Source organism: Numenius arquata, chromosome 1 (genome assembly GCF_964106895.1).
Source record: "Numenius arquata chromosome 1, bNumArq3.hap1.1, whole genome shotgun sequence".
Taxonomy (NCBI): domain Eukaryota; kingdom Metazoa; phylum Chordata; class Aves; order Charadriiformes; family Scolopacidae; genus Numenius; species Numenius arquata.
In genome coordinates this window covers 74,048,819-74,056,640 of record NC_133576.1, presented here as the reverse complement: position 1 = coordinate 74,056,640, position 7,822 = coordinate 74,048,819, and positions in this window count along the sequence as shown.

Sequence of the window (7,822 nt, the reverse complement as noted above, 5' to 3'; positions counted from 1 at the left end):
GGAGTTTCAAACAACAGTGGCGCACATTTGACACTAAAAGCAAAAAGAGTAGATTTCTTTAGAGACACTTGAACGCAGAGAAAAAAGTGCTTTTTAAATGCTATACTCTTGTAAATGTAGACCATGAGCACATAATCCACCTGTGAAACCCAACTCCTCTGTAAGGTAAAGCATTATTGTGAGTTTGCGTACAGCAAAAAATTATCTTATTTTTTTCCTTTTAACTAATTTCTGATTTTCATGGTTAAAAGTTCTCTAAAACTTGTTCAGACCACAAATCAGTAGTTGTTACCAAACCTATTTGCTTAATTTATAGCTAAAATGAGTGATGACAGATTTCAACAAGTGCAACCACTAAATTGAGATGTCAGTTACAAAACAGTACGTTTTATTCCAAAATGCATGACTGAACAAAATGCTGTTAAAAATATTAACTATTACCCTGAAGTTAACAACCGGTATTCTGTCACTTAGTAACTAGATCTTATCTATGATAGTATCATAATTGTGCAGAACATTTAGTATCACCCTTTAATATCTATATTTAGTATCTATTCAGCACTTGGATTTGTGTAGCAGAGGAAGTACATACTGCAACATAAAACCTATCCTTCTCGTTATTCTTCTTCCACCATTTCTTTTGTATCATAACACACTCTTCATTAATTTGCTTATGCCAAATTTGATGACAATTTTGAGTTTTCTTTTAACGAAGCAGCAAGCTGCATTTATTTGAACATTTAACTAGCTAATTGATGTTTAATCGAGGGGTGAAATTCTTGCTGTCTTGAAATCAATGTCAGATTTATATGGATTTCAACAGGCTTCAATAAGATTTCTAGATCTGCTGACAACTCAGCAACCTTCAATGAGATTTTCAAGACCCTGAATTTGCAGTTTAGTGCTATTGCTACTAGAATAGAAAAAGGAAAGGAAAAAAAAAAAAGAAAACGGGAAGGTTCTATTTCTCTTGTGCCAGGGTGTGGCTACAGTATTATTCAGTGGACTGCCTCCTATATTTCACGTGTCATTTAATAGTACACACCATTTATTTGCTTAAAAGAAGATACAGGAATCTTCTTTTTTATGCTTATTGGGCCATGAAAAGTTAGGGTCTTGAAATCGATGGTGCCAATGTGAACACAGACTATTTAACATTATTTTATTTAGTATACAGTATTTTTATTGTTACACAAAAGATGTACAGGAATGAAAAAAATTCCTGTAGATCTTGCCAAAGCTTACTTTCTAATAATTTTGTTTAATGCTGTATATATAACTTATTATATTGTAAAATATGAACATAAAATATGAACATAAAATATGCTAATAAAAGAAAGAGGTCAAACAGTTGTATTAGCCATTTCTTTGATTAAATCATATATTACCTTATAAAGCTGTAATTAAATGAGTTAGCCAAGGGCAAGTAGGCACATTCCTGCGGTATGGGAGTGTCTAGGTAACATACATGAAGGAATCTTTGCATTCCCGTAGGATACTTCTTCTCTGCATCACACTTCAGAAACTTTTGAAGCAGAAACCATTCTTCCTTTGTCAGTATAGTTTTGGTTCGCCTTGTAGGTACTATGGAAATGCCAAACTCCTAGCAAGTCCTTGGAGAAAGTTTTAAGTTGTTATATGTGTGCTGAGAGCTGGTACAGACTGTGAGGCTGGTGAGTAATCTCACGGTAGCGATACTCTCTCATTAATGTGTTTTCATTTTGCGTTCCTAAATTAGCAGTACTACACCACATTATCAGAGATCTTAACAGGAAGCTTTCACTGCGTGACAGGATAATTATGTATATCCAATCTTAGGCTGCCCTGCACTGGTGAGACCGCCAGCAGAACTGCTAGCTTCTACAAAAAACAAAGCACCAAGTCGCATTTCCCCCAGACCCTGGTGACTAAGCTAAGACTTTCGGAGTATTTGATACACATCAAACATTTTCTAAATGGAAGAAACACAGTCCTACTTTATAAGCAGTTTGGGATTTTGTTTATTCCCATTCATTTGTTGGTTTCAGCGTGATGAATATGTTCTCGTTCCATCAATGATTAAAGGAGAGAAAGGCTCCAGAAACAGCAACAAAAGCTTTGGGGTTGCCAGATGGTTGGGATGTTCTGAGTTTCACTTTACTGTCTTTTTACTCCCTGCACTATATGGGCAGGAGCTAATATAGCATGAAGCACACGCCAACAGGCATTGCTGCATCTAAGTATGTTGCTGCCTGAAAGGCCTGAGCATTCTCTGCTTTAATGTGCCTATGGGTAGCAAGCCAAAGGAGGAACTTTGACTTCCTAGGTTTAACTTGACAAAGCACAAACTCAGATCTGCACAAAATACCCATGTCCTTCCATTGGGCAAAATAAGGAGACAAAACACAGAAACATAAAAACTAGACCACCTGAGAGCTTCTGTGGGATGTCATCTTTGTTTCAATTTTTCCTCCTTTTTTTTTTTTTTTCCCAATTTTTCATTTTCTTACAGTGCTTCCACCACAGTGGAACATACCTGTGCAAATACAGGTGTCTGCAGTGAGATTCATCTTGCGCTAAAGCAGACATCTGAAATCATCAAGATGAGTTGCATCTTGAAACTATATGCTATAGTGTCTCTGGACTACAAAGAGAACCTGGAGTGACAAGCTTTGATGTAAACACTTATTCTACAGTTGTCAAAGGTTAGGTGAATTGAATCTTACCAGGTAACCAATGAATTTCAGGAGTATGACTATATTTCAGCTCAGTAACCTCTCTGAAATAGCTGTAACCAGCAAGGGCAGAATGAAGATGAACATGAAACTATTATAAATTATGTTAGATATTTTGGGGAATTAGTGGATCAGATGAATGCCTAAAGTGTATTTAAGATTCATTTCTCCGGCATTATGTAATAATATTATTAGAATTTACAGCAAATTTGGCTTATAGAAGATTACAGTAAAGTTATGATTGACTCTGCTATCCTAAATATGAAGTGGAATTTGCAACAAGAAGTTAAACAGAAGTTTTCAAATTCTCATGTAAGGACATTAAAGATTTTAACCTGTTGCACTGGCTTCAGCCCAAATCTCTTACCACACAGTCTTAAACCAAACTCGCTTCAATGATCCAAACTCTGAAGAAAACATGACCATCCTTGCTTAGAAGTGGCTCTTTACTTCCCCGGCAAGCAGCTGATCAACTACAGACTGACTTCTTCAGAGCAAAATATCAATCCTGCTTTTGGTGTGGAAAGGCCAATTTATATTTTTGCTTTTAGAAAAGATTTTTTTCTCCAGCTCCTGACAGCACTTCTTTAAGAAACTCTCATTACCTTGTTCTGAGCTTTTTAACTTGATGCTGAAAGACAAGACTGAACAGGGGAAAAAAATGGCTACTTATATTAGCATATGTGCTCAGGTACAGTAATTTTAACTTGAGTAACCCATAAAATGTCTTTACACAACTACAGATCTGCTTTGATCATCCCTGGAAGTTTGTTGACTTAGTCATCACAACAAATGCCACACAATCTAGGTGTGTCCTAGAGATAAAATAAAAAGATAATAGAAAAATATCACAGTTACATTACAACATTATATTCCTTTAAAAGGCTGCTTTTTCACAGCGGAGTGGAAAGGCTACTGTTTTACCTTGTCCTGATTGCCACAACCAGTCTCAGGCTTTTCCTCTGGACAGAGGAAAAATTGTGCCTTCCTTCAGAGCAAAGGAGCACTCCAGCTTCAAGAAGGCAAAGTAGGAAAGGCTGGGGGGCAAAGTGAGAAAGCAGAGACTGCATCACAGCAGGGAATGGGAGACCATCAGCAAGGTCAGGGGCAGGTACAGGGCAAGGCCTCAAATAATTGTGATGTAAATTAGATGAATGTTTATGGAAGTTAGACGAGACATGCAGAATTTGCTGCAAACAGAAAGTTATAAGAGTTGGAATAAAATTTGAGACCCACACCCTAAGGAAATGAACAGGTCAGGGAGAAAATTATCAACAAGGCTCTTTATTTCCTTTTTGATGTGCCTTTTTTTTTTGTTTTCCTTAAAATAAATTGTTCTTCTTTATACTCTGATAAAACCCAGCTTTCAAGTTGAAAAGACCCTTTAAGTCCTTGGAAATGCTTACGTAAAGTAAAAGACTTCAGAGATTCAGACAAAGCTGTGGTCAACTCAAGGTTTTGCTGCAAGGACTTCTACAGCCCATGTCATGGACATTGTAAAAATAACATTAGGGCTTTTCTCTTTTGTTTTATATCAGCAGACCCTATTAGAGAGAGCACTTAACCGTATGTCTACAGATAAAATTATTCCCAACTATGTCAACTAGCCTTTTGGGTGACTGTGGAAAGTTCCTCCTAGGCAAGATTAACACTTACTACCTTGCAAGACCCTTTATACTTAATCCCCGTTTCCTAGCCTGACCAGTATCATCCCAGTTTTTCCTTATAGAAACTCACCAGACTTTGTAGACTGTCTCTAATCTTAGGTTGCAGTCAGGAACTTCCCTCTACACAGTGTTTGATATCTGATGGCCCTGGTCCGATGAGATTAATAAAAAGAAATGACAGAGGTAAGGTGGGCTGAAAAGAATAGGTCTCTGCTTTGCATCATGGAACAGCAACAGCCGGCTGCCTCCAAATTCTTAATCATTAATCCATTATCCATGAACAAAAAGATAATGTGCATAAGTACCCAGCAGTACAGGTTGGAGTTTAATTTCTCCCCATTAAACTCAAAGCCTCATACAATTTAGAAGTCCTGCTTTGTTATAAGGAGGGTGTATTTAAGAGGTGGGAAAAAAATCTTACTGTAGCAGGTGAAAATCTTGACCTAGAGGTAAGCCAATGAATCCTGCATGCAGAAGTCATTCTTCTGCAAAAAACCTCTATACTCCTCCATGATAATGAAAAGCAAAGAGAGCTCATGCCCTTATTATGTATTGGATAGGTTTCCTGGTGCATATTCCAGTAAATATATTAATATGAGCAGGGTAAGAATGTACTGTCTGTCTATATCTAGTTCCAGACACATAATATTGCATATATATTCTATTTCCCCCACATCCAAATAAGCTCTTTTGATTATTTATTGTGATATGATTTATAAGGCATAACACTTGTTACCTCAGGCATTAATTTATCACTATCAACCACTCTTCAAGGACAGAAAAATGTTGATTCCTTTTTTGCCAGTGTTCTGTGAAACTAGACCATCTGAATACTTATATCATGGAAGACTGATAAGAAGCCTTTGCATGCTCCGCTGCAGAAGACATCAGTGATTAGCTGTTACACAGGTCACACACAGGCATCTCATTTGTCCATCACTTTTTTGGAAAAAAAAAAAAAAAAAAAAATAAAAAATTCATTTTTTTATAATTGGCGAGAGAGGCTGCTTTAAAAACTAGCTTGTAATAGGATTCAAGTTAGTATCGCAAGACAGTTCAGGAATACATAGTGATTTTTCCAATTTAATCCACCACATCATAGAAGTAAATGAAAAATCAGGAGGTAACACTGAAGACCGATTAGTAAAAAGGCAGCTGAAACAGGAAGGAAGCAGAGTTAGGCATCTCTTTCTGGAATTTGGCCTTGGTGTGCAAGGCTGCTGTGAAAAAAAAAAATCATAGTCACACTTCAATGTGGAGGAGGACAAACCAGATGGACATCAAACTGCTACGTCTTGGGAACGTGCAGAACAGAGAAATTCTGTTTATTTGCATTTCTTATATAAATAGCTCTTGAATCCACATACTAGAATACTATTTCTTCTGAAGGACAAAAACCAGTCTGGTTACATTATTTATCTCTGACCTTCTTCAAAGGCATACTACTTTTCCAAAAAGCTGCTGTGTGGGTGGAATACTATGCTCCTGTTGGAACTCTTGTACCACATGATACATTTTTTTCCCCTGTGAGGTGGGGTAGATTATTTTTATTTTTTTTCTCCATAACTAACTGCACCGAGGATGCCATTTTATGGAGCTGAAGATGACCTTAAAGTAAACTTATTAACGGGAATGTTATCCTATGCTGAGCTTTCATGGCTACTGTTAGCAGTATTCTGGCCACTGAGTTTAGAACCCTTGCTTGTGTACATCTACCAGACCATTAAGCTGCAGCGATCAGAGAGATGTGGCATGTTCAAGGCAATATTCCTTGGGACCAGTCTAAATATCCTTCAGTAATGGGCATGGAAAGAATTGTTTTTGAAAAAAAACAACAAACCTGTATGGCTTTCCAGATCACTTTTTCTCGGGTTATTCTCTCAGTGTGACTTTAAAGATCAGAACGTCTTCTGTCTTGTTAAATTTTGACACAGGACCATTCGCTCAACAAAAATAGCTACAAGCAAGTAAACAGTAAGTAGTTTTGTTTGAAGTTCCTTCTTCTAGTAGTAATCAGGTAGTCATAAACAGACAAGACGCTTTCGAAATTCTGTGAAAACCAAAAGTCTAACAAACAGGGATGTTCCTAACCATGGTCAGAAGATGGCATTAAAGGCTTTCCTCAGCCCAAAATGCATCTATTTTTGATAATGGATAGTGATGGTTTTGACACAGCACACTACAATTGTCCCTATAATGCATAAAGATGCCTTTGCCCATCACAGTGTTTCTCAGGGGGGTGTCAAAGGTAAGGTCACAACACTGCACAGCACTATTACGTTTAAAATAATCCTTGTGAATTTTTAAGAACTTGTGAGCGTTATATCATTAAGAGGAGCACAAGGGGTCACTGCTCTGCCAGTGCAGTTCCTCTAACCATTTGGAAAGTGGAAGATTACCAAATTGTGTCATAGATCAAATTTTCAGACTTTCTGGACTAAGTTTAAATATGTTATCCTGAAGATAAATGCTTTCTATTTTCAGATAGAAGAAGTATAAGTTTTAGGTGAAAAATTCAGTATATAATTAAAGGATCCAATGTCATAGCTCTGAATTATGAGCTATGCTTACAGCTCCTTTTAAATCTGGTCTGCTAAGTTGAATTATGTATTTTAGACATTGATGCTGATCGTGAATAAAAGTTCTTCAAAAATATGTTGCCTTCAGCATACTTTCACCTTTCAGATTAATTTATCTGCTACAAGAAAACTTTTCCCATAATATATGAAATTCAGTTACATAACATTGAAAAAGATGCAAGCCAGTCATGTTCGGGAGGACAGGAAGATAACTGTGAAATCCCACTTCAAGAGACGGACCTTTTACTGGCTGGTGTAAGTCACAAATATGAAGACACGGAGCAAAACTGTGCAGGCTGGGTAACATTGGCCTTATTTAGCCCTGCCAAGCTTCTGCAAATACAACTGTCACATGCCAAGGGAACAATCTTTCTTACAGATTTGCCAAATCTGTAAGATCTGTAATTTGTAGATTGGGTCTGAAACATTGTCTTGACCATTTATCAATAGGAAGCCTTCAATGAATAGCAAGAGTGATTACAATTCTACAACACATGCGTTTAAAAAAAAATAAATTATTTCTCTTCAAGTTTGGTAGCCTTTTCTGGGATAAAGACTATCCTAACATAAGCAGATGCAATATTCTTGTTGATTTTCCCCATGAGGACTCTCGCAGCTGTTCCAAAAAACTAGCAACATAAAATTCTTTATTTTCCTTTAAAGTGACAGGTTGCGAATACCAGAAACTTGCTTTCTTTCATGCAGTTTATCGCTTCTGGAGACCTACATGCAAGCAAGACGTGGCAGATTGTAGCTGGTTTGAAGCTACATGCTCTGACTGATCAGCTGGCTGCTGCCAGAAAGCGTGAGTCCCCGTCCTTCTTTTAAATGCAAGTATTCATAAGGTCTCTCTCTTCTCCTC